The sequence below is a fragment of the Sinohyriopsis cumingii genome, chromosome 17 (genome assembly GCF_028554795.1).
Source record: "Sinohyriopsis cumingii isolate HCF-2022 chromosome 17, ASM2855479v2, whole genome shotgun sequence".
In the NCBI taxonomy this organism is placed as follows: Eukaryota; Metazoa; Mollusca; class Bivalvia; order Unionida; family Unionidae; genus Sinohyriopsis; species Sinohyriopsis cumingii.
Window position 1 is genome coordinate 99,189,445 of NC_142977.1, and position 17,590 is coordinate 99,207,034.

At 33.2% G+C, this 17,590-nt stretch overlaps 1 long non-coding RNA gene across 1 annotated transcript; it reads right to left on the reverse strand.

Annotated features, from left to right (window-relative positions):
- Positions 1–1,556: 1,556 nt before the first annotated feature.
- On the reverse strand, positions 1,557–14,395 carry LOC149779525 (uncharacterized). The gene is made up of 3 exons (XR_016415665.1): positions 14,175–14,395; positions 13,835–13,905; positions 1,557–5,903 (listed from the first exon to the last, which is right to left on the reverse strand). It is a non-coding gene; the product is annotated as an uncharacterized LOC149779525 (long non-coding RNA).
- Positions 14,396–17,590: the final 3,195 nt, after the last annotated feature.

Consider the following 17,590-nt stretch of genomic DNA (forward strand, 5'->3'; position numbering starts at 1 on the left):
GTTAAATATCCCTTGCGGCTAAATCAGCGATGACTGGAGGATGTGGCAAAGTTTAGACGCTATACTCCCAACGAAGGTCTATCCAGATTAATGCGCCTGTACAATGTCATAGTACAGATGAATAATTACTATACTAGAGTACGGAAGGGTGGTTCTGTAGTGTTTACAGTTCTGTAGATAAACAAATGTCCAGTTACCCTAGCAGAGGCAGTTACTTCTACGTTGGACCGAACCTATTGCATCGAAAAACAAAATGCATATAAAACTCTATTGATAGCCCGATCATAGGTCTGGTTCCGGAATGTAAATGCATGTTTAATGACCTATGACAATCTAAGTCTCAGTCTATAATCTCTGGTCACTCTATTCATATTTGGCGAGTACATATTTGTCAATTTTAACACCAATCTAGTTTTTATCAGCTGCCAACAAAAGCAGGACCCGTCCGACAGAAATCACAAGAACACACTACCGTAGCGGACGAATTAATGTCAGTGATAATAGTAAGATCTTCAATTCTGTGTCGAGCATCTTTATCAATTTCCCCCTTCACAACATCAACCTCCACATCTCTAAGTACAGACAACCACTTTCCAACGTTCCCTATCATCTTTAAAATGACATTCACACCCAAAAAACGTAGCATATGGGAGAAAATTAAATCTGTATTAAAATCGTCCTTGATATCAGTCAGTACTTTCCGACATTTTAACGCATCTGTCAATCACTTATTACGTCACACGTAAATATCTGCTCATTACATATATTAACAGGTTCAGATTATTTTGTTTTGGGTTTCTAACATCCTTTTTAAGCACATGATAGGCTATACATGGTGGACACTATAGCTAGTGGTGGAATAACCCGAGACAACCCAGGTAAGAACTACAGGAAGATATAGGAAGCTACATAAAGTTGTAGGAAAACTTTCTAACATTACCCGCCTTTATATTCAGATCGTGTTACATGCACCAAATATTTAGTTACCCATCACGTTTTAGCTTTGTCTTCTTCGTTACTATATTATGTGGAAGCGTTATCTTCAATAGAAGCAGATCGACGTATTGATGCTGAAGTAATGAGTAAGCAGAGCAAACCTGATTTCTTTATTTTCTAAACTAATGTTAGTACTTCAAAGTTGGTACTGACGGAAATACTGCAGATATAAGGAGGTTGGAATGTCTTACAGGAAGAAGTCAAGAAGGCATAATCTTTTAATTCTTTAGTTTTAAGACTGAACAAATTAATCCGGATTAAGAGGTCATAGGTAAGAGTATTGGAAAGTGTATTCCGTAGTCAATAGTATTGGAAAGTGTATTCCGTAGTCAATAGTATTGGAAAGTTTATTCCATAGTCAATAGTATTGGAAGGTTTATTCAGTCATAAGCAGAGAACATCATAAGCAATGCATTCGTTTCCATTTAGTAGTTGCAAAACGCTTTCACCATGTGGTTAATGTACATGTTGCCTGTGGTAAAAATGTCTTTTTGTGGTGATTTCTTCTATGTACATGAAATCTTGAAATAAAACAATAATTTTTTATTCCAGCACACACACACACACACACACACACACACACACACACACACACATATATAGCATAAGATTACAGATACAAATAATATGGTAAGGGACAAGAAATTTCTACACTTAAAATTGGAATGTAAATTAAATACTTTTATAACAAAATCGGTTGCAACAAAATAGTCTATATATGTAGTGACTTCAAAGTAAATAAGCCATACAGAGGAGTATAAAATATCGTCGTTACTGTAGCCTCATAAAATAGTAGACCTATTATATTTACGCCAAAAAACATAAGCAATAGTATAAGAAGCATGATTAAGAGGGCTTGCTGAAATTGCGTGTCATGTATATTTACTTTATTTTGAGTCTTGAACTTTGTCCGTGATTGAGGGTTGAACAGCTATGACCTACCTGACGTTTTATCATTTTTTTAAAAACGTGGTTACTGATATTTAAGTTCAAGATATAATCTTATTTGCAAAATTGGAATGTTCTGGAAACGACCTTTAGAGCTACATCCTGGTCATTTTATTATGTCTTAGGGGTTAATAAGGTTGATGTAAGCAAGATTATTTATTTCCTGTCTTAAGAACAATCTATGGAATCATGTTCAGTTGTGTTCAGGTATAATTTGATAGCATCATTTATATAAAAAGCTATGCATGGTATTACAATCTGCTCATTAGCATCTTGGGCACAAACACTACTTTGGGATTATTGTGACTTCATTCAAAGACATTCTTGATTATGCCATTGTGATACATCATAATCATCCTTATTTACAAGTCGTTTAATGAACAGAAAATGTTCTCTTTTGAAAGTAATATTAATGTAAGAAATTTGATCGCAGCTGCCAAGACAATTATCACACAGAATGAAAGTTAGGAAATAACGTGGAAAACATCAACCATCGGCAGCCTGTCATTTATTTAATAATTAAGAAGAAATAACACTTTTAAAACGATTATTTAAGTCATGTGAAACAAAGTATCATTCAATGACAACATAATGTTTGACTGAGTTAACACATTACATGCTTACAATATATAAACAGTGTATCAGTTAGAAAACAAGCCCCGATGATCTATAGACTATTCTAAAGAGAGCAGAGAGACTATATTGAAATGGAAAACGATACACTATAATTTCACATGATTACCCTGTTCCATCAGAGAGCTGATTTTGCTTTCTATATTTGACATTAGTATTGAAATCCTAGTGATATTTGTTCACAATGAAACTATATTGACTTTTAGAGCATTTACATGACATATATTGCTCATTTTATAAACGCATACATTTGAAATGGACTTCTGTGTGTAATAAGCCTAGCCTTCACATGAGGTATATATATATATATATATATATATATATATATATATATATATATATATATATATATATGCAATCGATTTTGTTCAGGTTAATAAAATAACTTGATTTTAATCTGCCATGACAATATTTCCAGCCTTGTTCCAAATATTCATGTATAAATATATATTTTCAGTATATAAAAAGAAAAGGATTTCTGGAGTACATTGCTAACACTGATCACACCAATAAAGCTAGAGAAGAGCAAACTCTACTGCAACATTAAGTACACTGGTTTGTTTGGTAGAACACTTGGTATAAATACATACTTTGTTTGGTCTGAGTCGCTGGAGATAATGTGTTTAATGTAATGTAGAAATACGCTGTGTCCGTCAGAATAAGATATTTTCATAAGCCATATCAAACGATAGGACACGTACATGCAAGGTTTTGAACAAATACTCTGCATAAGACCATATATTTAGGCTTTTAGCTCAAAATTGTCTCTAAAAGAAAAAGTTGATTTTGTTGTATTTTTTGTCAATTTGATCAAGGTTTTTCATAAAATACAGCATGTTAAAGTATGATCGTCATTAATACGTAAGGTTATGAATGACAAAATACTTAAGATTTTAACAGATATGTATAGAAACATAAAAAGTTGTGTCCTAACACCTAGAGATTTAATTACATACATCAAATGCACATTAGGCACAATGCAAGGTTTTGACCTCTATCATGTTTTCAATTTTCATGAATGATTTGATTACTCAGTCGATGCTTGAATGCAACAGAGGTTTATTAATTTCGGAATATATTGATAATAATGTTAAATATTTTATGCTAATAATGTTGCTCATTCAGCTGATACAATAAAGCTACTTCAGATCCAAATAAATGTTGAACATTTCTGTGAAAAAACTGGTATGATGATGAATCTCGATGAAACGAAAATTATTGATTTTAGAAACAGAGGATATCTCAAACAAAATCAGGTGGTTGGGCATTCAGAGAAAAGCTTACTGAGAGTATGCCTTACTAGAAGTATACGGGTCTATTGTCATCCCAAAGTAGGTTTGGACAAAAGCTAAGAAGATACTACCGGCTAAGACAAAGAAAGCAACTTCAAGAATATTTAATGATCAAAAGCGATTTGTCTGTTTTATTGTCGAGGTTGACAAAATTTTGATTTTGTGATAAAATCAATTGCATGATATAGGTATAACATTTTGGAGATAGCAATTAGCAGAGATATTGAATAGTGCACAAGTTTTACAAGCTACCCAATAATGCGATTGTGAGGAGTGCGGAATATACCAACATTCTACCGCGATGAATCAAATATTGGCTGAAGCTTGTAAGAATGTCCTCAACCGGCTTCCCACACCAGTGATATTTAATGTTGAAAAGGGTAAATGAAACCAACCATGTCACACGGGCTACCAAAGTTAAAAAGACGTTATTTCGCTTTGATTTTGGGTATGTTGGTTAAATCAAGCAGTTGTAGAAACAAAACAATTGTTCCCATTTTTTTCTCAAAGAAGTAAAGATTCAGCATTCCAAAACTGGCATAGTGATATTAAAAATTCACATAAATGTGCATATTATAGCAAATATAAAACTGATTTAAATCCGGAAACTACCTAGGGTGCGGATTATTGTTTAGGAAATTACTTGGTAAATTCATATACACAACGCTTATCCTGAAAGTAGTTGCAGGATACGTAGTAGAATTGCGAGAAATGATAGTTACTGTGAGTATTGCCGGAATAAAATGTTTACTGAGCTGAATATGAATTCAATTTGTCCAGCATATTATCTAACAAAATACTTGAATGAAGTTTGCTATCAATATCAGTCTATAGAAAACTTTCGCAAAATATTAATTATAAGCAATCTTTCTTACTATATTAATTTGGCTTTTCGTCTTAGATAATCTTTCATAACTCATACTCATTGTGAATGATATACTTAGTGGTAGCAACACATTAATAATATTACAAAGATTCTTTATAGGAAAAAATATATGTATTCTCTTGTTGAACATAACATTTATTTTCTGTACGGCGTAGACTATATTTACTTGTAATGTATTTTGTAATACTGGCCGGTGACCTAAAGTACTCAAAAAATATTATTATTATTATTATTATTATTATTATCAAATCATCAAATGAGTTCTTTCTCTTGTACATACCACATACCTAGCTATAAAGTTTTATTCACAGTGTTGAAAAATATCAAGTTCGAACATCAGACAGGAAAAGAAGTAGTGAAAATACGGCAAGATTGATAGAATATCAGCATCAAATGCCAGATGAAGCATGTACAACTAAAACGTATCAATAAAGTTTTAATAACACATAGTGCGCTATTAACGCCCTTGACATTGTCCTTATGAAGGCAGCATTTTAGACACTCCGACCAATATTTAGCGATTCAGTAAGCATCGCAAGGTTTCCATAACAAGTTTAGGAGATAATAATTTCAACGAGTGAAGACTTAATCTGAGATCCCTTCGAGTCTTGAATGTTTGGTAAAAAAAGCTTCAAAACTTTCAATCTAGCATATGTTTATAAATAATCCAGGCAACTTCAAAATCAAAGATTTTGTTGAGTAGAAAATACTAAATAGCACATCGTTGGAAATGGAAAATTAAATAAATAGAATCATTGTATCTTTACAATTTGAAACTGATAACAGTAAATACTCACACCATGCAGTTATATATTATGATGTCACCATATGTAAGAATTTTGACGATACGTTGCCATTATTTATGACTAACATCGGATGCTGACGGTGTAAGTTGCGCTGGAGGAATGTAATATATATTTTTATTAATATTTTCCTGCCTGACATTGTTCGATTCAGACACAAATTGTACATTTGTATTAGAATTGATCCATGATTTATCCAATTTTAATGTGCCGTACTGTATTTGTGAGGAATCGTCAGATATAGCTGTGATTTCAGCGTAAATAGTCTCTTCCGCCGCCATAGGCGAGATTCCTTGTATTTCCTGCAGTTCTGTGCCAGATCTTTGTTGCCTCTCTTCATCGTTCCTAGAAGTAGAATAAGAAAATTAAAAGCGTCATCATTATACTATTTTCAATACTTGTAATACATTTAGTTTAGAAACAAACGTTTACTGTATTCCCTGTGAACATGCCATACATAAACTATGAAATGGGTAGTTTTTGTATATTGTTTACGGACAAAGGTAGCGTCAGTTATATGAATCATCATTAATGTTAGACGGCATTAAGCATGAAAATGATACATTTTATCCTGCATGACAATAAGTTACATTTCCTTTTAAATGTCTGAGCGAGACATCAACACAGTTGTTAAAAGTTGCACATAGTGGAGCTATTTTGAGATGAATAAAATATGGGGTCTATATCCCTGGAATCGTTGGGGTAGGGGTACAGGTAGGAGGAAAAAGAGTTGCGCTAGTAGAACGTAATATATATTGTTGTTGCAAAACACACTGCGTAACGTTCTCGATTCCGAAACAAATTGCACATATCTATCAGAATTAATCCATAATTTATCAAACTTTATAGAGTGCCATACTGCATGTTTGAGCAACTGTCGAGTAGATCAGTGATTTCATCGCAAAATTCCTTTTCTACCGCCCTGTCTTCCGTTCCTTGTATTTTCTGTCGTTCTGTGCATTGTTCTCTTCTGCTATATGTAACATTTAAGGCTTTAAAGTGTCATCATAATCGTATTATGAATGCTGGTAATGCATTTATTCTAGACAAAGTTTTTTAATGTCTTATTTACTTTCATTTGTTCATGCTATGAAATGGATACTTTTGTCCGTTCTATGTGTGAAAAGTAATATAATTTATATGAATTATTAGTATGATTAGATAGTTTTACACTTTCACACATGACGAATTAGCCATATTTTATAGTAGCAGGATGTAAAATAGCCCCCACCCTGAACCGAACCCTTGCGAAAAGACTTGAAATTCACAGTGTATGCAATTCGTCCCCTGTGCAAGGATGAAACCTTGTTTTTATTAACGCGATATACTGAGGTGGCACTAAAGGCCACTACATAATTAACCCATCAATCGCTTTACAGTCATACTTTCCGTCGTTCAGTTTCTTAGTCCTTCCCTTTGTCAGAAAATTTTTTTTTTAAATCTTCAACACAGTTGGTGTAAATTTCCCATATTGCAGGTATTTATGATATTTTATGACGTGGGGCCCGTATTCCTGTGAAAATGAGAGCGGGATAAATGTAAAATACCCAAAGGGGTTGCATATAACTTTGTGGTAGTAACATTTTTACGACACAAGAACATAAATAACGTTATATCCAAAGTATATTAACTGAAGAGCACTTGCGCGTTAATTAGTGAGGACTATTCGCAAATGGCTATGAACACACGTTAATATCTAAGAAAATTCTTCCATAATTTGAATAAGAAGGTATCAAATGAGAGCTGAAACTACAGACAGTTTATTTTAAAGCCATTTTATATACATAAGATCATTTTTAACCGTGGATGCAACATATAATGAAACATGGACCGTCTAGAACTTACAGGGATAATCGGAAATCCGTAAATAGTCATAACGATACTTTTCAGATTGGTGTTAAGAAATGCCGATGAAAGTCAGTATAATTAAAAGGTGGTTATTTCCATATATTTAATAATAAAACTGCTTAGCAAGACGGGTACAAAATCAACTAGCGACCATAGGATAGCGATGGAGGGTCAATTAATAACGGAGCCAAACCGCAGTTCCATGCCGAGATAAAATTGACAACGACGTAGGACACACATGTGCATCCTACAGCAGAGGTATGAACCTCTGGTATGATATATATTCTGTATCCTCCGTCGCTGCAATATTTGCACTATATGATACTGCCACTTCAATCAGTCGTTGTTTGGTTATTATTTATAATATTTTTAAGGGAACTGGTATGCTATGTGTGGGAGCTTAAGCTTACGAAGACAATACATATAATTTCGAAATGTTAAATCGAAATACGTTTGCGTCACCCTCTACAGGGAATTTTGAGCACCTTGCTCGTCTGGATTTGGCAATATTAAAGTTGTGAGCAAAGTGGAAGATAAATTTAAGAGCACAAGCATTTAAATTTGTTTAACATATTAGCGTTAACATACTCCAAATATAAGCTAATAAGTAGTGATATCATGCAAAAACAACTATACAAATAAAGTGTGATGTGGTAAACATTCCTATTGCACAATTAACACACACCATGTATGATCTTACAATATAAACAGAACAGGATCTAAAATAAATAATCACTAGAAGAAACAAGACCTATTTTTAAATATTTACGATAGTATGCAAATGTATCTTTGTATAATTTGATTTATCTCGGTATTGGTACAGCCAAACGAACATATATATTTCTGTAAATCAGAATTAGACTGTGTCTGTTCGATAGTATGTATGTATGTTTGTATGTATGCATGTATGTATGTATGTATGTATGTATGTATGTATGTATGTATGTAATTTGCCGATACATCAGAATAAATCGTGAGAGATAATGTCTAACAAAGACAATATACAAAATATATACTCTTGTGAAATGCACGCTAAATTTCACAAAGGATACCCCAACTCCAAATGAAAAGTAAACATCCACCACGTGACAAAAGATATACATTTTGCTGTTACTCTCCTCGAACCTCCGCATCCAAATCAACAAAACAAAACGACAACAATAAAATGAAACAGGAATAAGAAAACTAAATAGGAAAGAAGATTAAAATTGACATATGCAAAAGTCAAACATTCAGCATATAAATCACATTTTGTCAGAACTTTTTAATTTCATTTTATGTCAACAACTAATACATAGGTACATTATTCTCTCTGTGTGTGAACTTAATATTAGGATTATTATTCAGGTAAACACGAAAGAGCAAATATGTTGATTTCGGCCGGCTTTTTTTGGGATTATTAAGTGAATTTTACAGATATTGTGTTGTAAGTAAACAAGGCTCATTAGATTATTCTGAATGGTTATTTTCCATTAGGTAATTTCTTTTAGAAAATTCTAATTGTGACCTGAGTTAAAGTAGATAAATATATAATCTTGTAATCGTGAGGACTTGGTCATTCGTGCTTTAACAGCTAGCACATTGAAGTTGTATTATGTTGTGACCAGTTTGGGTTGAATTTTATTTTCTTCCATATTTTGAATTCAAGTGATTATTTCCTCTGGAAATACAAAGGTGCTCCGATAAAATTCTTGAATAAAGACATTCAATGGAACTTATAATATAGTCAAACCTGGAATGATATTACTGAGATTCAGCAAAATAATTATGACACATCAGCACTCCATAAGCTACAACAGACACGTCATCGCCTTCAGTGTTGGAGCCATCGGGACTTGTACTGAGTTGTACTCAGGACATTATATTATTAGGACTTGTATCTGTAATTCTTGGATTTATTTTTGGAATTAATTCGCAATACAGTACGTTCTTTTTTCTTATTCTGACTTTGTCTTCCAGGGAAATAAATTATTTGTTAAATTTTATAAGTCTTTTTGTCTTTCACTCTTATATATAATGTACATGAATATAACCCCAAATTTATATGTATATAGTTACGTATCCATCCGTGAATTTATCTAACCATTCCCAATTAACTATTATTACATAAATTATTTCTTTATCTGTTTGTTTGTCCGTCCTTCCTGCATCGTTAGTTTAGTTTTACATGGTTGTTATCTGGACATATCTAATTGATAGAAATAATGCCATATCGTTATATATGTGCTATATCGTTATAGAAAGCCACAAGCATTTATAAACGGGCATACCGACATAAGCTTAGGATGCACCATCCATAGTTTAATTTAATCTGGAAACATTTGGTTAACTGTAATCGATAATTCGTAGTTATTTACAAAATGTCTTATTAGCGAGTAATCAGAAGGGTATTTCTAATGCATGTATTCTGATCAAAAGGCCCTGCTAACTATTTGTCGAATGTACATGTGATAAAATATGACATAAGATGAAATGTTATGAATGACACAAAGTGTGCATGAAAGTGCATGATTAATTTATTGTTTTTTCCTTGACGTGCTTGATGTTAATATCTTATTCCTGCAACAATATACTCCACCTTAAGAAGGGAGTTATCATCACCAAACACAATAATCGGAGAACTATTTGAACTAATATACACTTTAAAGTGTTGCAATGCTAATATCAATGCCTAATATTCCATCTCGGTTGTGGAATAATTTCTCAGGTGCTTGTTTCATGTCTTAAAAAATAGCAGACTAGATGATCTACACCATTTTTGTATTCATGAATCAATACCTCTCCAACCCCAACATCACTTACATCAGCAGTCATTATAAATGATTGACTAAACTTTGAAGCTGAAGGAACTGGTTCATTCGTAAGCATGTCATTTAACATATCAAAGGTCTTTGACATTTTCAGACCATTGTTTTTTGTTTGTTTTTATTCAATTCATTTTTCAGGGCTTCGTTAATTACGGAAAACTTGGAACAAAGCTTCCGATAAGATCCAGGCATAGTGAAAAGATCAGTTGCTCTTTACTGATATGTACAGGGTATTCAGAGATAGCCCTGATCTTAGAATGTATATGTTTAACTTGTCTACGTCACAAGAAATGTCCTAGAAATGTACCACAAACAAGGCAAAACTCACGTTTGGATAAATCAATTGCCCAATTTGCATCGGTGAGTCCGTCAAAATATTTCCGAATAGTCTCTAGGTGAAGCTGTAGATTATCGATGAACGCATCACACTAATCTAGTTTAGATATAATCATGATTATTAAACGGGAAAAGAAAACGGCAAGTCTGTCATCCGAAACAGCATTACTTATGTTGATAAAGTCCCTCTGGAGTCAGAAACGCCAAAATTTCCTTGCTTTTAACGACAGTAGATATTGACATAATTCTTTCAAAATATCGAATTTGGTGACATAATTTACAGTTCTAATTGTGTCAATTTGGCCATAATTCTTGGCAATGGGAATGAATCTGTTTTGGTCACACAATTCGCCTTTTTTTCCTACTGCCTCACTCTACTGAATAAGTTTTAAATACTTTCCTGTTCCTTTTATCTTACTGTTGTTGTTGTACAATATTTTATTTGTGCTCAGTCTCTCTTTGGCAAAATCTATAAAGCTCGTATTCTTGTTTCTTGTTCAAATTTTCGTATACCTACGGACATGGATAGTAACCACGCTTCATGGCCATATCTCATCAGAAGAAAAGCTCTAAAATTGTGACCTTATGGCAGAAAGGAAAACCTTGATTCTAATACAAGAGATGGCATTAAAATCTGAAGTATATGCATACCGCGTTTCATTCCTTTCACCTCAAACTGCTTTTATAAGATAAATATTATGAAAAGAAAACTTAACACAATTGACAAAAATCTTAACCCTGAGGATTATTCATCAAACATCTAATGCGACACATCTTTTAGTGACAATACGGAAATACACCAGTCCTTATCTATTAATCATAAACGCCTATTAAGTTAGATAGTAGATGTACCTGAAACCTTCCACATTGATTTGTGACCTTGGCCATGATGATAGGGTCCCAATCCGGTACACACTACATTTTCTAGTGATGATATATATTTATGCCAACTTTAATCTCTTCATCACAAATTTATCTATAATTACTGAATAGAACGGAGATTGTAATGCCAATATTTAGCATATATTACATTAGCAATGATCTTGAATATAAGATTCTCATTACGGTACACAGAACACCTGCCAAAGATATCATACATGTATATAGAACCAAATACATTATCCAAAACATATTTAAAGTTGTAGAGTCGAAATGTAAGTGTCATGTATAGCATGCACACAAATACATATATTATTATGCCCTGACCTTGACCCTTGAAGGTAAGCAAGTAAACCAAGCTAGAGACTAAAGTGGCATCAAAGTTACAGAGCGGAAGAGAAAAGGAAAAGTATGATGACAAAGTTATGAAACAAATTTAACCAAAACCTTGACCAAGAAGATTGAACACCATGCAGCAAGTGACCCGTATTATAGTGATGATTTATACTTTTATCTTATTTCGTCTCTTAACCTCACACTGCTTTTAAAGAGCGGAAAGAAAGGTGTGATGGAAAAGGCAAACTAATGAGCGATGACTTTGACCTTTTAAAACTTACCACCAAATTACTACTGGTCTGATAGCTAACTGGATCTGTATATTGGTGAACATAATTATATAAACTGATTAACGTGAGGAGTCAAAGGAGTAAAATATAGAATATAGAAGCCAGAAATATAAGACCAATTGCCAGTTAACATATATTTTGTATTAAATACCTTCTCTTTGAAACACTGAAATTACAATGACAATCACATAAATTACGTAAGTACTAAAACTGTATAATTTTATTAAAATGGATTGTCAGTGGAAAACATTGATATATCCTCCTTGATTAGAAAGCAAACGAAGCTGCGAGACATTTATGGCCTGGTCCTAATTTTTGACTTGTATTTATATAATTTATTCACAGAACCTAAGGATAAATTTTAAGATGGGGTATATGAGTGTCCGCCCATAGGCCACAACATATACATTACATGATAATTATGAACGTATATATCGGCCATAACGGTCTACACATCAAAGCATAATATGTAGCTATCAAGCCAACCAGAAGTTTGCACAAAGACAATACAAAATGAACAGTGCCAGAATGTTATCTAACTTAAAAGACCCGTCCTCATCAATCATTTAAGTAAACGTAACGTCACTTGAATGCTAACACAAACTAAATTAAACAAATTGTTGAATCGAGCGTAGATCATGGAATATTGGACATATATATATATATATATATATATATATATATATATATATATATATATATATATATATATATATATACAGATAGAGAGAGAGAGAAAGAGAGATAGAGAGAGAGAGGGAGAGAGAGAGAGAGATGAAACAATTAGGTGATTTAAATGCACCCTTTGAAAGCTTCAGGTACGGTTGCCTATTTTTAAACAACATCATACAATGTATAATCAAAAGATTTTGTAAGAAAAATATCTCATTGTATATTAGTGAGGTAAACGTTGAAGCATATTTATTTGCATCTGACTTATTCTGTGCATATATTAATGCAACGAAATAGAAAAGAACATGATTTACTTACCCTCTCTAGGCCTCTATCTTCATTTTTTTCCCAGTTAAATAAGACTTTGCAAGATACTTCCAAAGACAAAAGTATGCTTTTGCGTAAGTTTCCACCTAACTCTTACGTTGTCTTAATGTTCGAAAGTGAAACATGATCCACTAAAATCCACCTTTGATTGTACCGTGCCAATCTGTTTTTAAAGTGTGGAGTTGTTATCTATTGATTTTCTAGTGTTCTTAAAAGACAACGAAACAATGCGGAAGTATGTTCGTTTTATAGTGTTGAGAGTAGACAAAATGTGAATCGATAACTGAACAAGGTTGTTACAGACAAATCAATTTTACTCGGAATGTATAGAATAGATTAAAGTAGTTCTTTGTTATTGTCGTTTAAGTTAGTGATATTACTCAGATAATTCACAAATCGTTAATTAAGGAAAATAAACCGTACTAATTAGCATATTATTTTCTATCACTATAGTATATAATATGGTAGTCCGTGGTGAGAATTTCATTACAAACGTAGTTCCATGGTGAACCTAGCATAACTGAATTTGCATATATTATTTACTGAAGCTGTGCAAGGTGTCACACCATTGCTTAATTAGACCACTTTATAATCAGACTGTCTTAAAAGTTCAGAAGTCATTACGTAAAAAAAAAAACAGAATCTGATTTGAAAGTGGATAGTGGTCTACTGGATTGAACAATAAGTTATGCTTGACCATCAATTTGTAATTATAATGATGGATTCAAGAGGTTTAATGAAAAATGAAAATACATACTTTGGTTATATAAAGGTTACTTACATGTATGTACAACCTATTCCGTGCCTTTCAATCCAAAGCTTTTGAACTCTTGGTTACAGGAAACGTAACACCTGGTAATGACGAGATTAAGTCCCAAATAAATATCACAAACGTTCACAGGTTTGTTTTGGAACACAAACACACAATTACACATACATATATATCATATACGATTGCTTATTTTTAAACAACAAAAAACGATGTATAATCATAATATTTTTGGAAGACAAATATGTTATTGTATATTGGTGAGGTATAAATTTAAGATAAAACATACGCATCTGACTTATTCCGGACACATAGTAATGCAACGAAATAGAAAAGAACATGATTTACTTACCCTCTCCAGGGCTCTATCTTCAGTGTTTGTTTCTAGTAAAATAAGGCTGATCAAGAAGGACATGAGTTATCTAAATCACATTTCATGATAATCGCAAAGACAAAATTAAGCCTTTTCGTAAGTTCCAACCGAACTCCTATATTGTCTTCATATTCGAAAGTGAAAATGTTCTAGTGAGATCAACCATTGAATGTCTCGTTCCAAACCGTTTTAAACATGCAGAGTTGTTATCTGTGAAGTGATTGAATTTACTCTGACAACGTCATAATGGGGAAGTATGCATGTTTTATTGGGTTGGGGGTAGATAAAACGTGAATCGATAACTGATCAGGATTGTTACAGACTAATCAATTTTACTCGGAATGTATTGCATGCGTTAAAGTAGTTCTTTGTTATTGTCGTTTAAGTTAGTGATATTACTATTATGTAATAAAATAGAACCTGCATTGAAAGTGGGTAGTGGTCTACTGGATTGCAAAAATAGGTAGGTTTGACTATCAATTGTCAATTAGAATGTTGGATTCAAGAGATTTATCAAATAAAAACACATTTGTTATAGAAAGTTTACTTAGATGTATACACACTTATTTATAAACGTTTGAACTCTTGATTACAGAAATCGTATCCTCGGTAATGAAGAGATTAAGTCCCAAATACATATCAGAAAGGTTTAAATATTTGTTTTGGAACACACACATACCACACACGCACACTTATTCATACAAGCATAAATACATATCCATCCTTGCAACCGTCTGTATGCAAGGATGCACAGCCATCATAGAATGATCTAAATTGACTGAATTTACGCTGAAAAACGAGATAATTTCTTGGGGACATTCTTAATTTGCAATGGTCAAATGTATATTATGCATGGTTTTGGTAACAAGGCTGTTGAGTTCTGACTATACAATTGTGTAATAATTTCAACAATGATTATTGCTGCTTGTTGATGGAAATGCCTTCTTATGCCAAATATTTGAATGGAATTATAATATAGTATATAGGTTTATTAACAGAAAATTCACAGGTCCACCCAAAATGAGTATATCCACTAACTTGGCAAATTGCCTTATACTGTAACATTGGTTCCTTGATCTGTCATCACCAGCTGGCGTCGTGCCTCTGAGTCATAACTTGCAATACATTTCGATCCTCACTTTACGCACACTTTCGTTACACAGAAAGCGAAATTTCATATGCCTGAGATTTGTGCCAAGGAATATAATATCTAGCATAACTTTAACATAAGACTATCCAGGAGCTAGTTTTACTAAATATGCCATTTTTATTTCAATCCCTCTATGTTCATCAGTGAACCCCATATCTCTAGGTTTCATTTATTGATATTGTTCTTTCTGGTTGCTTTTAGTTCTATTTCTTTGTGTATATATTGTACTAGCTGTCGATCAAAATTTGACTCCTCTTGGCTGATTTCATTATCACAGATTTCCCTGCCGTCTATACTGTGCAACTTACTTATTGCGGATATTACCATATCATGAAGTTTGTAAAAATTTTAAAGCATACCATTATTTTGTGTGAGAACCTTGCACCAAAATAGTGAAATGATAGAGCTACACTGGTGGATATTCTTCAACAACTAATACGAGTCATGTCATTCCGAAACAACCTGAAACTGTTGTCCTGCTAACCGAAGCCCAATACCAAAAGCTTGTAGACTGCTGTATATTTTATTGCCACACCACTATACGTTTCCATATATATTACCCGATCTTTTTGTACAGTTAAATAAAGACCACTGCCAAAAGGTAGTGAAGGAAATAACGGTTAAAAATATGGTTATTTTTTTGGACACACACGTGAAACGGAAACCCGATGTGTTTGAATTTATGATAAGTTCTGCTTGGAATAAGCTATGAGATGAACATTGTCATATAAACACGTATTAAAAGACATAATTTTACATCTGCCAAACATTAAGTGAACTAAAAACGTCTCAAAACCGAACATTGCATTTGGTCAGAAGGATTTTTGATTTTTGAAACCTTTGCAGTACATCGGATCATTGCAGATACTCTCTGCTTCATTTTTATCAGATATATAGCTAAAAGCAGCAACGGCGCACAACGTTCAAGACCTATTTCCTCTACCCCTTTTACTTTATATTTAGGCAGGAAGTTGAATGAAGTTTCACAGTGTTTACTAGAACTAAATTAGAGGGACAAATTTTATTTTGCTCTGTTATGCTCCATGAGCTAAGTCGTTCACTAACGTGTGCCTAGGTCACTCCTCTTTAATGCTGCGTCATATCAACATTTTTATTAGGTTATTTTGGAGTTGTTCTACTATTAAAATACATTTATACAATGTATGATTTATTCCTTTCTAGGGCTAATGTCCTGCCACATTCTCTTTGCTGCAAACTTCAATACAGTTAATAAATAGGAGCCGCAGTACTTTCAGATGTTTTGCACCGCAACTATTATTATCTCTGCAACTTATCCATGTTACTCCTCGACTTGTAAAGTGGTTTGATAGATTCCGTAAACATAATGCCGTGCTTTGCTAACGATGAGCAGTCGTAGTTGAGCCGCTGTTTAAGACAGCCCAGTTAGATCAATGGTATTCTTTTTGTGGCATTGTGCATTGTTTTCTCGTCTTCCTTTTTAACCTAGAAATATAGTCATGCTGTGGACCAGTTGTACGCATTTACTTTGCAGAACTTGCAAAAGGTTTTGAGTACTACTTTTGTCAGTTTCTATCAGGCAGTCCAAAGTGAAATGGAAACAGAAGGTGAAATGATTAGCTTTGCAACGTCATCAGAATCCATACGTGAACCTGGACTACTTGTAACCTTAATAACTGTATTACAAGTATGCTGCAGGTAGCTGTAGGAGAAGAGTCTATTACCGCGTGGCAAATTGTGATGATCTTGTTTTCCTTTTTCGTTCGCTATTTGTTCGAAGATAAGTCATTCCTTTCATTGGAAACTAAAATGCTGATGAATTGTAGAGTGCAAGTTTGTCTCCGTGTGTCTCTTTTTAAACTCAAAATATCATAAATTTAATCTACAATCATGCTTTAAAGAGATATTTCCCTCCTTGAGGTTTATGTTCTTCACGCCCTTCCAGTATACCAAAGTGCAACATATCGGTAAACCATAACATTTTAATAAAGTTGATACTGTGCTAGGGCCCAAAAGCTAGGATTTAAACAGTGTACATGTATTCATTTGATCAGTACTGATGACCTTTGCAGTTTTGGGTCATATAATAAACTTGAATTCACGAGTTCTACAAAATTGCTAGACTTCGTTGGTATGCTTGCTCATAAAACTATTTTATATGATGTATTAGCAATGAATGGGAGACCTTACACTGCTTTAGGTGTGTAGTCTCTTTAGTCATATCTTTGTTGTTGATGGTATTTTATGGTTGATATTAAATCAACTC